This window comes from Cornus florida, unplaced genomic scaffold, assembly GCF_030987335.1.
Source record: "Cornus florida cultivar Cherokee Brave unplaced genomic scaffold, ASM3098733v1 CherokeeBrave_3.0.0_Hap2_Chr02, whole genome shotgun sequence".
Classification (NCBI taxonomy): Eukaryota; Viridiplantae; Streptophyta; class Magnoliopsida; order Cornales; family Cornaceae; genus Cornus; species Cornus florida.
This window is the reverse complement of record NW_026775572.1, coordinates 103,605,080-103,617,752: the sequence shown is the minus strand read 5'-3', so window position 1 is coordinate 103,617,752 and position 12,673 is coordinate 103,605,080. Positions and strand designations below refer to the sequence as shown.

The 12,673-nt window shown below is 38.2% G+C and overlaps 1 pseudogene; it reads right to left on the bottom strand.

Annotated features, from left to right (window-relative positions):
- Positions 1 to 5,688: 5,688 nt before the first annotated feature.
- On the bottom strand, positions 5,689 to 5,787 carry LOC132298046 (small nucleolar RNA R71; annotated as a pseudogene).
- Between the last annotated feature and the right edge of the window lie 6,886 nt (positions 5,788 to 12,673).

The window sequence follows — 12,673 nt, the reverse complement described above, 5'->3', positions numbered from 1 at the left end:
AGAATTAATAGGAAGAATTAAACCACAGAAATATTAGAAATATACCAAGATTCATTAAATTCACAACGTTAGAACACTAATCACAACAATATATATAAATCCCCAAAGTGTAGATCTAGCCAATCATGGAGGAGGTGGATGTGGTCATGAAACCCTCAAGATCAAGCTCCAAACATGGTTCCATCTTCTTCTTCTTCCTCTTCTTCTTCTTCTTCTTTGAAGCTCTAGAGAGAGAGTGTGTGTGGATCTAGAGATAGGTTCTTGAGATGTGCCTCCATTTCCCTCTTTTCTTCTAACCCTAATCTCTAACTTTTCTAGAGAGAAAGTGAAATTACAATGTAAAAATAAACTGATAAAAAGCTCCTTTACAAAATGGGTCACTTCCCTTTAAATAGAAGGTCATTTTCTTAGTCATTAAGTCAGAAATATAGCCCAAAAATATCAAATCCCATACTATGTGGTTAGTGGAAATCAGCGCGTTCGGGAATTAGACAGCTCACTGCCAGCACATTTTCGATCGATCAGACTTTTCTTCAATCGATCAGAGTTTGTTCAATCGATCCAACTTTTGATCGATCTGGGTTCGATCGATCCAACTCTGATCGATCTCACTTTTCTCAGATCTATCAGACTTTTCTCAGATCTATCTAACTTGGCAGTTTTTCAGCATTAGCCTCATTTTGCTCCAAATCAGCCTCCTTTTGCTCCAAATTCTCACAAAGACTTAGTTTGACTCCAAAAAGGCCTTAAGAAACCATTTTTAGCTCGTTTTAACTTTATTGACCCAAAAAGGGAAATAACATGAAATTAGTCTAAAACAGAAAAATAAGATAGATAAAGGTCCTAGAACACTCAAGCTTAAGGGGTTTAAATGCGCACTTTTTAGCGCTCATCAGTAGTTTTATGGTGCAAGAAGTAGGTTGTGGAGGTCCAAAATAGTTGTAGTTGTTTTTGGGGTTAGAACAGCGCTCAAGCAAGTGTGATTGGTGTTTTTACATCAACTGAAGAGGTTCACAGGTCAAGATTTAAGCTGGTGTAAGTATTCATATCTCAAGCTCATTCAATTCAGATTTTCTGGTGCATAGTTACTGTTATGAGCTTGTAGCTGAAATATCTTTATCCTATATGAACTACCAATTGATGAGCATACTTACAATGTTAAATTAAGTCTGTATAATCTAATGTTTAAGACCAAAAAGTGGTCTTAAGTGTATTGAGCTTCTAAACTCGTGTGAACTAGGGTTTTAAGCCTAAATAGGCTGGCCATGTGAAGTGGGTGTGTGTTAACTTGCTATTATTGTGTTGATAATCACTTAAGAAAGTTACACTATGTTAATCAAGGTTGAGGGAAACAACTATAGATCAGAGCATCCTTGAATTTAAATATTTGCCCTCAGTTTACTTGTGTCTGTAGAAATTTAGCTGAGACATGTTTTAAGTGGCTGAACCTTTTATTATAATGTTTACATCATTATGTTTGACATCTGAGCTTCTTTGTAAAGATGATTCAAGATTTTGATAGCATAGTTTAGGCCTGAGACACTGTAGAATTATGTTTATACCCTCAGTGTAGAGACTTGCCTGTTGCAACAAACCAAAACCTATAGTGAGTTGTTTGGCTATTGTGTTTAAGCTACATTGTTCTATCCTTGGTTGTATTACTTGATTATCCAATTAAGCAAGTTTTCTATATTGAGTTAAAGATGTGGGAGTCATTGGTTGAGCGAGAAGTTGAACTATTCTGAGCTTTGGTTGTTATACCTTTGAAAGCTGTGTTTAGCTTATAATTTGCTGAATTGAACATGAAATGTCTATATCTTGCTATATTTGTGTATATCATCTATTGAACAAGATTGGCTAGCTCTTTCAAGACCGTGGGAAGCCAGTTCAAACTTAGGTTCATGTGGGATTACAGTTTTACCCTTAAAAGGCTAAAACTAGGGTTTTGAAGATAACAAGGTTGTTGTATACTTACATTGCTATACCTTGCTGGTTTCACTGAGTTTATCTCTTAAGCAAGTATATATTAGCTATATGGAGCTCTGGAAGATAATTACAGTTCATTCCTGAAGCTACATTATGAAGTGACCTTTTTACTCTTGAATATAGGGTTTAAGCCTATTGGGAGCTGTTCTTGTGTTACCTTGCTTATCTAATTGAGTATTCCATACAATCAAGTGTATTTAGTTGAGACAAGGTTATGGGAACCTAGTTTGATCATCAAGTGAAGCTACATTATGTTTTGATAGATGTATCCTATTGATTGCAGAGAAGTGTGTACTAAGGTTTCTTTTATTGTGCACTTAGAGCTGTGTATCCATTCTTATATTGTGTAACAGCTTAAGTAAATTGTAATTGGCATGTTGAAACCTCCATTCTTTTGTTGAGAGATCTGTAAGAGCTCATTAAGACCAACCAAGGGTGCTTAGGACGGGGGAGTGTATGAGTGCACTGTGTTGAGCTAGTGTGTGTGTAGAGGCTATGAAAACTAGTGTCTTTACTAGTATAACGTGTGTATAGAGAGTGAGATAGCTGAGTGTGTAACTACTTGATGAGCGCTGAAAAGTGCACATTAAAACCCCTTAAGCTTAGGTATTCTAGAACCTTTATCTATCTTATTTTTCCGTTTTCCATTGATTTTGTGTTATTTCCATTTTCAGGTACTTATCCCTAAAATAAGCTAACTCAGCCAAATAAGAGCAGAAATGAAGCAATTCTGGGATGAATAAAAAAAAGGAGCAAAGTAGAGCAAAAGGAAGCAAAGGGTGGAATTTCAGCAACTTCGATCGATCTCAAGAAAAATTCGATCGATCCAACTTTCATCGATCTCAGCACTTCAAGATGGATCTGAGCTATGTTTGTCCCTATTCAAAGATCTCAAAGTTTGATCAATCCAACTTCATTCTCTGATCTATCGAACTATCTTGTCCTTATCAAAATGATTGATCTTATCCAGCTGTACCACCCTGCCAACCGCTTTTGTTCTTTTCCTAAAAATATCTTCAAAATATCTCAGATTTGTTTTTATCCGAAAAGGCACCGCCATAGAGGATCGATCCACCTTCAGTTCGATAGATCTCAGCCATGTTTGATCAATCCAAGGTCAATGTTCGATCGATCGAACTTTCTCTAGTGCGAAAAAGTTATATTGCCAGCTCATAAAAAGTTGTCCTCTATCCAATCATTGGGAGAATATTGGAGTACGTGCTAGATCATTTTTGGGTGTCACTTAACCTACCAAAAAGGAATATTTGAGCAACTTTTGAGAGGGGGGTTTACACACAACCATAGAGGGAGAATTTTAAAGAATTTTAGTGAGGAAGCAAAGGAGAAGAGGAGGCTAGAGACACCATTGGAAGCTCTTTATCAACCAAGGAGCAGATTTCTTCCACGGAGCTTGCCCTTGAGGGTTGGACGACATCATCCATGAGTGGCTAGACAACCTCTTGGGGCTAGAGTTAGCCCTAAACATGCTTTCTACATCTTGATTTATGTATTTTTGAGGGGATTTGTATTGTGATACATTTTTTGACACTTTTATATATATAGATCTTGTTTATTCAATGATTTATATGGTTTAATGCTTCCAATTGATCATTTTATTCTATCCATATGTCTATGTATGCTAGAATAGATGTTCATGTGTTTGTCTCTATTTCTTGTGTTATTGATGCATGTCTATGTGTATTAATGCTATAGATCTAGAGATTGTCAAGACATAGTGCTTAATGGAATGTTCTTGTGGTTTATTTGATGTTTCATACTCATTTCTTGATGGATTGTACTTCTCCCTTAGTTTAATTAGTTTAATTTCATGTCATTAGCTAAATTGTAGTGTAGTTGTAGCTTAGATGTTAAATTGGAGGATAATCCATGCTTATTGTTTGACGTCCCATACTTATGAGAGCAGGTAGCATATATCTCTAACCTTGTGATGTGTTTGGTTGTGAGCTTAAAGAAAGGATTAATGGCTTAATTTGATATGTTGTACTGTCCACCATGTTGCTTAGACAATATATACTTAATTTGTCATCCATGCTTGTTGAAACAACCACACACACACACTTTGTTGCAATACATGTTTTCCCCCTCATTAATTATTTATTAAAGGTGTAGAAAGCTATGCTTAGTGGTGATCTCTAAACCGCAAAATCTTTCTCTTATTTTCTCTCCATTACATTTAATTGCTTACTTTAGTTTAATTTGCATCTAGTGTAATTCAACCCACCAACCAATCTTTTGATCACTCGACCTACTAACCCTAATCTTGATTCCTCGACAGTGTATGACCCACTAATCCCTTTGGACGATCCCTACTTGCCTTAGTTATATTTTTAGTGAAAGGTAGTTGTGGCAATTTCTAAATGTAAAACTTGGCCACATTCATCATAGCTTTATACCACTATCTTTTGGTATCACACAAACTGTTGGGTTTCGGGGTTGACGACCCGGGACACACCAAGTTTTTAGCGCCATTGCCGGGGATTGATTGATTGGCAACGTCGTATTTGTGGAATCAATTAGGAATTAGTACTCTTTTGATTGTGTCTTTACTTTGTTTTCATTTTGATTACTTATTGTGTTGGTTCTTGTTTGACTAGGAGCATTGAGTTAAGAAGGTAAGCAAAGGAGCATTCAAGCAAAGCAGCTAAGCAAAAGAAGGAAAAAGCTAAAAATCTAAAAATTTGCAAGGCTAAAATTTTTTTTAGAGTTGAAGTGCTAAAGGACCTTTGTGAGCTTTTTCCTACTCAATCTCTAGTTAAATCGTCGACCCGCGTAAAGGCTTGTATTTCAATTCTTAGATAAATCGTGAACCCGCGTGGAGGCATTTTATTGTTCTTTGCATATTTTTTAAAGCATGGGAGTATGGGAACATTGTATGTGGAGGAAGTTTGTTGTTGATTGATTTGTTATGAAGGTGAAGTGTTTGTTTATTGCTTGTTGCTTGTTGTGTCTTTTTATGCATGCATGGTCGTAGGTCATTAAATCCTACTCTTGTCCCTCTTAATTTGAATTTAGAATCCATTGTTCGTACACCTAGGGGAAGGGGTAATTTTGATCATTTTACTTCCACAATGGAAGTAAACAATGAGGACCATGTGGAGGACCTTGGTCATATAGACCAACAAGGTATCCTCCATCCCAATGTGCATCATGATAACATGCAAGTACCATTAGGCATGCCAAGACCATTCATTCACCAACCATAACAACAAGGCCAAGTTCCATTAGGAATACCTAGGCCAATGTATGCTCCACAACCACCCATCATCCAAGGAAATCAAGGTGCCCGTGTTGCACCTCCAATTGTTAATCCTCCCCTTGATTTAAGAGATTACTACGTGCTTAATGATAATATAATGCACCCACATGCATTCAATTGCCACCATTTAGAGCACATCACTATGAGATCAAACCACAAACCCTTCAAATGCTTCCTAATTATCATGAACTTCCAAGTGAAGAACCTTACAAGCATTTGGATGAGTTTCTTGAAGTATGTTCCATCATAAGATATACGGACATGCTGGAAGAGGTTTTAAGGCTTAAAATTTTTCCATTCACCCTCAAAGACAAGGCAAAATATTGGTTTAACAATCTTAAGCCTTTTTCAATAACTTCTTGGGCAGAAATGCAACAAGAGTTCTTGAAGAAGTACTATCCGGTTTCAAAGACCAATGCCATGAGAACTTCAATTAGGGAATTTTCACATGGTTATGGGGAAAAATTTCATGAGGTATGGGAACACTTTAATGAATTACTTAGGAAGTGTCCATATCATGACATACTCAAATGGCAATTAGTTCAATATTTCTTTGAGAGCTTATCGGATAATTACAAGGGCATGGTTGATGCTTCCATGGGTGGCTTTTACATTGATAGGCATGAGGATGACGTGTGGCGTCTTTATGAAAGCATGAGTGAAAATTCTTTGCATCGAACTTTATCTTCTAAGAATAGTAGGAATTCAAGTGGAAGGAAGAGTGTTGGCTTACATCAAGTCGACCACTCCAATGAAATTGCCGCCGAGATGAACTCATTATCTCAAAGGTTTGATCAATTCTTGATCAACCAAAACTCGGCAAATCAAGTATCTTCCTTCCCTAACCATTCTCGTCATGCATCTAATGAGACATGTATGACTTGTTCAAGTGTTTTACATTTTACTTCCAATTGTCCCCATGGACATGTGCAAAATGAGCATCATGAACAAGTAAATGCAACATTTGTGAATCAAGGGAACAATCCTTATGGCAATCACTATAATCCTAGTTGGAGAAATCACCTGAACTTCTCTTGAAAAAACCAAGGGGAAGGCTCAAACCTTTCCCAAGGTGGTTTTCAAGGAAAGTACATTCCACCTCCAATGCAAGGCCAAGGTTCCCAAGGTTTTAGATCATCATACCAATCATAAGGAAACCAATTTTCAAATTCTCATTTTCCCAATCAATTATATTCCCAAGGAAATGTTAGAAGTCCTATTTTTGAAGTGAAAGTTTTGACCGCTTTGGGCACTCTAGAGGCTAACGTACAATTACTTCATTCTCACTCTCAATCCATTGCAAAGCTAGAAACCTAAGTAGGGCAAATAGCTAGCACATTAAATGCAAGAGAGAAAGAAAAAATGCCTATGAATGCCCCACAAAAGCAACAATGTGGTGTGAAGACTCATTCATCATCGGAAGGTCACACAATAGAGCATGTCAATGCGGTGACTACCTTGAGAAGTGGGAAGATTGTGGACAACCAAGTGTGTATGTCCAATGAAGAGAGTGAACCGGTGCAACCACAAGTTGACACCCGTCTCGTTTCAGACCCTATTCCTCCTTCATTGCACATGCATGATTTTTCAAACGAGAATATCTTGAAAAGTGATTTTGAAAAGAGAAATTTGTAAAATGATTTAAAAACTTCTTGTGTTGAAGAGACTTCAAAGAAAAATTCTGAAAAGGTTTTTGAACAAAAAGCTCCATTTCCGGATGCCTTAAAATGATCCATTTCAATTGACAAGTAAAAGGCCAAAACAAATGAAATTATGGATGTGTTTAGGCAAGTAAAAGTTAATCTTCTACTTTTGGATGCAATCAAGCAAATTCCGGCTTATGCCAAGTTTTTAAAAGACTTGTGCACCCAAAAGAGGAAGAATAAAAGCCAAGCACCTAGAAAAGTGGTCTTAACTGAGCAAGTAAGCTCAATTTTGCAACATAACACTCTTCCGAAGTTTAAGGACCCCGGTTCACCTACCACTTCATGCATCATTGGTGATCATATCATTAATCGGGCTTTTTTTGACCTAGGAGTAAGTGTTAACTTTCTTCCATACTTGGTATATGTCAAATTAGGCTTAGGAGACTTGAAAGCGACGTCGGTGGTTTTGTAACTTGCCGACCGATCCATCAAAAAGCCTAGGGGTATCATTGAGGATGGCTTGATTAAAATTGATAAATTCTTCTTTCCCATTGATTTCATTGTCATTGACACGGAACCGATCCCATATTCTAAGAGCCAAATTCCCATTATCCTTGGCCGTCCTTTCTTGGCAACTGCAAATGCCAACATTAATTGTAGGACAGGGATAATGAAGATCTCATTTGGCCACATGAAGGTGAAGTTGAATATTTTCAATCCAACCCCCAACTCATTTAACAAGCATGAAGAGGTTAATGTTGTAGAAAAATGTCATAATTATGAATGTGAAGGAATAGAGTCTTTGCTTGAAACCAAAATTCCAAAAAGCTCATCTTTAACCTTGAAACCAATGAAAATTGTTTTGAAGTCTTGTTTTGAAAGGGCATGGAAGCCCAAAGATTGCATTGACCAAGGACCAAAAACATCTTTTGAGCTTAATCCAACAAGTTCCTTAAAGAACTATTTGTTGGGTGGATTTCAACACACTTATCACCCCATCAAGGAGGGGATGCATTATAAGATTTTTGATCCGGGCTAAAAGAGCCCAACGTCTTGCTAGAGACCTTAAAGACTAGCAAGACATTTCGTAAGGTGTCAAAACCCTATTCCTCCCTCATTTCTATCTTTAATTTCATTTCTTGCGAAGTCTAGATATTGGCTTTGGGTTCATATGCATTGCTAGGAACTGTGATTAGGATTGCATGCACTTTTATGTTGAAATTGAGCATATTGCATAAGTTTGTTTGATCCTAAAATGAGTTCGATCGATCAAACTTCCCACCTGCATCAAACCTGCATCCAAATCACTCTCTGTCCAATCGTTCGAACAAAACCTACATATTTTAGCTCTCTGTCCCATCGTTCGAACTTGTTCCTAGATTGATCTTTAGTTCTTCAATCAATCCAACTTTATCTTGGATCGATCTACAGTTCCAACACTTAGAAAATTTTAGAACCTGCATCACCTGCATCCAAAAGCCTTTCTGTCTCATCGATCGAACATTTCTTCAAATCTTTGCATTCTCGATAGATCGATCTTGGGGAGATCAATCTTTGTTCTTTGTTTTTCAATTTTGACTTTGTTTTAAATTCTTAATTTCAAAAATTCCAAAAAAATATTTTATTATTTTTATTGTCATTTTTATTTTCCAAAAAAAAATATACAAAAATAATATATATATATATATATATATATATATAAATTATTTAAATAAATAAATATTTTTCAAAAAATCCTAAAAATATTTTTACTTTTTTATTTTATTTTATTTTTACTTTTTATTTTTCAAAAATCTCAAAAATATTTTGTTACTTAAGAGGAGAGATCGATGTCAGTTTGATCGATCTAAGGATTCAGTTCGATCGATCGAACTGGCAAGGGAATGTTTTTAAAAATCGAATTAGGGTCATTCGATTGATTCCACAAGAATCAAACTTAAACCCTCGTTTCACCCTTCGCCGCTGCATCCCAACTCTTCTCTATCTCAGGCGAGACTCCGATGACCATCCCAGGCATTGATCCTATCTCTTCCATAGTAGATCTCATTCACATCTCACCCCCTTCGCATCTCCACTTCTCTCTCGATTCCGGTAAGATCCGAGACCTCACCTCTTTGATTCAAGCTTCGATTTGATAAATACATGGTCTAAATGTTAGATCTATATTGTTTTCATGATGCCTATTGCCATGGATGAAGCTTCAACCTCTGTGTATATATATGTATATATGTTTTTGAATTGTTTTTGATTTGATTTGATTTTGGGAGTTATGGGCCTAACCAAGTGACCCATTATGTTGATTTGTTGTGTAGATGGGCCTACGACCATGTTCGTGAAGGCTCCGTGCCATCCACGTCACAGATCTGTGACTTTTCGAGTTTCACTCCACAGTTCGATCGATCGAACTTTTTACTCGATTGATCTATAACAGATCGATCTCACTTATTCTTGATCGATCGAACTTGAATCGATCCCACATTTTTATGATCAATCGAACTTCACAGATATACTTCACACATATCACACACCATCTCTTGTGTCTCATGCTATCTCATACATGCCCAATGCCTATGTTTTCCACATTGGATGCATTCCATACTTATATTGTCTAGCATGCTTCGCATCATGTCACTTATTCCTTGTCATTTGCATAGATTCATGTTCCTTATTTGTTTTGTCCATCCTATTTGACATGCATGATTCTATAAACTGTGTTTTAATTCTTTATACCGGCACTGACTCCCATTTTGCAAGTTTTCCTTTTTTTTGCAGGCCATGGGTAGGGTCAAGACTACAGCTCGCGGACACTATCACCACAGGGGTAGGTAGAGTTTGGATGGCGAGGTAGGTCCATCTCATGCTGAGGACCCATTTAGGAGGAGCCAGCAGAGCCCACTCTACCTCAGTCTCTAGCTGACAGTTGACTACAGTCTTCTACCGAAGCATCTTCTTCCCAAGCTGACGCTGAGGCTGAGCACATACCATCTCTATCACCACCGCCAGCTCAGCCAGCCCAGCACTTAGACCGGCCATTACATAGATACTCACGCCTTCGAGTGGCGCACGAGTCGGTCTTTGATACAAACTTCTTTTCCGGATCGGTACTTATCCGATCAACATATAATAATATATTACGAAGGGGCCTTATAGCCATTTTTGCCCCTGTCACATACCCGGTGTACTCGCGGCTAGTACGAATGTTCTTCCAGAACCTCCGACCTGCCCCGAGTAACCTGGCGGAGCTGAGGACCACCATTGATGGTCATTTGATCTCTATTATAATGGATACATTGTCCAAATCATGCCACTGTCCACATGTCTACCCTCCAGAGCTACAGGACACATATCCCACTCTCTACAGGCCATCATATGCAGACATGGCCGTTTTACTCACAGTTCACTATGCCGGTGGCAAGACCTTTGCCACCCACACCTATCTTCTAGATGACCTGTGGTTTTTCGACTCTGTCTTGTTCTGTAACATGTTTATGGCCGGCCACAAGACACAGAGGCGCGACGACTATCTTACAGCTCTATACGTCTTCTATATAGGGCACTGGCTGTCCATTCCTGTGCTCATCTGGAGCGTCATGATGAAGCTGTATGTCGACCACATCAGCAAAGCCAAGCCCAAAAGGGCTAAGTATCTCCCATTCGGCCATCTCATCACATAGATTCTGAGAGACCAGTGTTATCCTTTCCAGCCACGGGAGCAGACTGAGTCTAGGGCCTGTTCATTTAAGAAGAAGGATTGGGATAAGAGCTACAGTGCTCTTATTAAGAGTCTCCGGGACGACGCTGTCGAGGCAGTTGAGGAGCTAGAGAGAGAGGAGATGGAGCAGGCAGCAGCAGACCTGGCAGCGGACAATGTCCCAGTCGATCTAGCTGCTGTACACATAGACATTGATTTGGAGCAACCTGCAAAGGACCCAGAGCAACACTCTCCAGTTGGGTCACCCGTTCACGATGAGGAGCAGGCTTAGGATCATCATTCTCCCGATCCAGCCACACCTGAGGCTCCTGTTCACATACCCGACTTCGGAGAGTGACTTCAAACTCTGGAGGACACTGTGGTATCTATCCACGCAGAGACTGTTTCCATTAAAGCTGACATTGCTTCCCTCCACACGGATGTCATGACCGCATTCAGAGATCTATCCAGAGACATCCGTGGAGCGCGCCCTGCCCGTCCTACCTCCTCCACTTGATCTTTCCATTCTTCTTATTCTTCTTATATATCTGTGATATCTACATATTTTTGATACTATTATATTATTTTTGCAGCCGTGTCTGTCGGCTTTGATACTGGATGTACTGTACTTTATTTTTGGTTTATATATGCTTTCATTATGGATGTCCTATTTTCATATTCTTATATATATCTATTTGACTTCATCAGGTGTATCTCAGTGACTTCAGTGAGAGAGAGTACTGCCCAAAATTTTTAGGACCACCCTTATACCTCTCTCTATTTTTAGTTGCAATCCCATTTACACTTGCATGTCCACTGTGCACTGTTATTATCCCTTTTGTTATCTGATGAGTTTTATCCAAGTGCCAAAATTTCAGGACCACAGTTAATCCCAAGTTTGGGAGGGCTATGCCACCTACTTTGGATACTTCTGTCCCGGCCATTCTTTGATATAGTTGCACTGGTATACTATTTCCCTTTTGTTCTCTTTGCACATTGAGGACACTGTGCCATTTAAGTTTGGGGGCAATGGTGCTTTGCAGTATTGGTTTTTAAATTCAAAATTTTGAGCATGACTTGTGTATTTGAGGGATTTTCTATGATTGGTCCATAACTAGCTAAGATTTTGATCTTTTGAGGACTATATTGCTTAAAATTTAAAAATTGCTTGACTTGAGAGTCCAATACTCCTTGTATGCCTTGTGGATGCCATTTAGGAGTAAATTTTTCGAAAGATTGATATCTTGCTTGCACTTGTGGTCCACATCATCCTGATTTTGTTATTATTTTGAGATCCACTCTAGGATTCTACACTAGCACAGGCACATACTAGCATTCATTTGTGGGGTACATGCTTTGTTGATTATTGAATTGGTTATATCCCAATTGAGCTAGTAGTGCATTGAAAACTATCACTCTTGATAAAGGTAGATAACAAACCCTTTTCGTTGAGTAGCCGGGATTCTAGCCTCATCAAGCACTGAATTTCTCGCGCCGAAAGGTGGAGGGTCCAAACTCTAGGTTAATAATTAAATCCTAAAAAAAAAAAAAAGTTACGAAAGTAATAAAAAAGTGAGGACTTCTCCCAAAAGGTGAGAAGAAAGAAATGATTAGATGGAGGTTTTCTTGATTTATAGCCTAGTTGATTTGAGCTTAGTCCTTAGGGGTGTTTAAACACCTAGTGCCCTAAAGCCGTCTGGTTTAGGAGTCATTGACCTAACGCTCGACCTCATGGATCGCTAGAAAGCTTAATAGATCAACGCATTGCACCATGCTTCCATCTTTGATCCTAAAAATAAAATAAAATAAAATAAAGAAATTAAGTGAAAAGAATATGCGCACCTAGAATAATAAAGCTTTAATAAAAGGTCCACTTTTTGTCTTGATGATCGGTACTAGATTTGTGTGCTAGTTTGAGGGTAAGGATTTGATCATTTCTTTAGTTGGCTAAGATAGCAACATATTTGATGCCGGTCCACTCAAAAAGGATTCTAGAGTTGTTTTGATTTTCATGATCATTTTCTTGATGTGTGGAGGACCATATTTGCTTGCTTGATGTTGAGATTTTGGGAG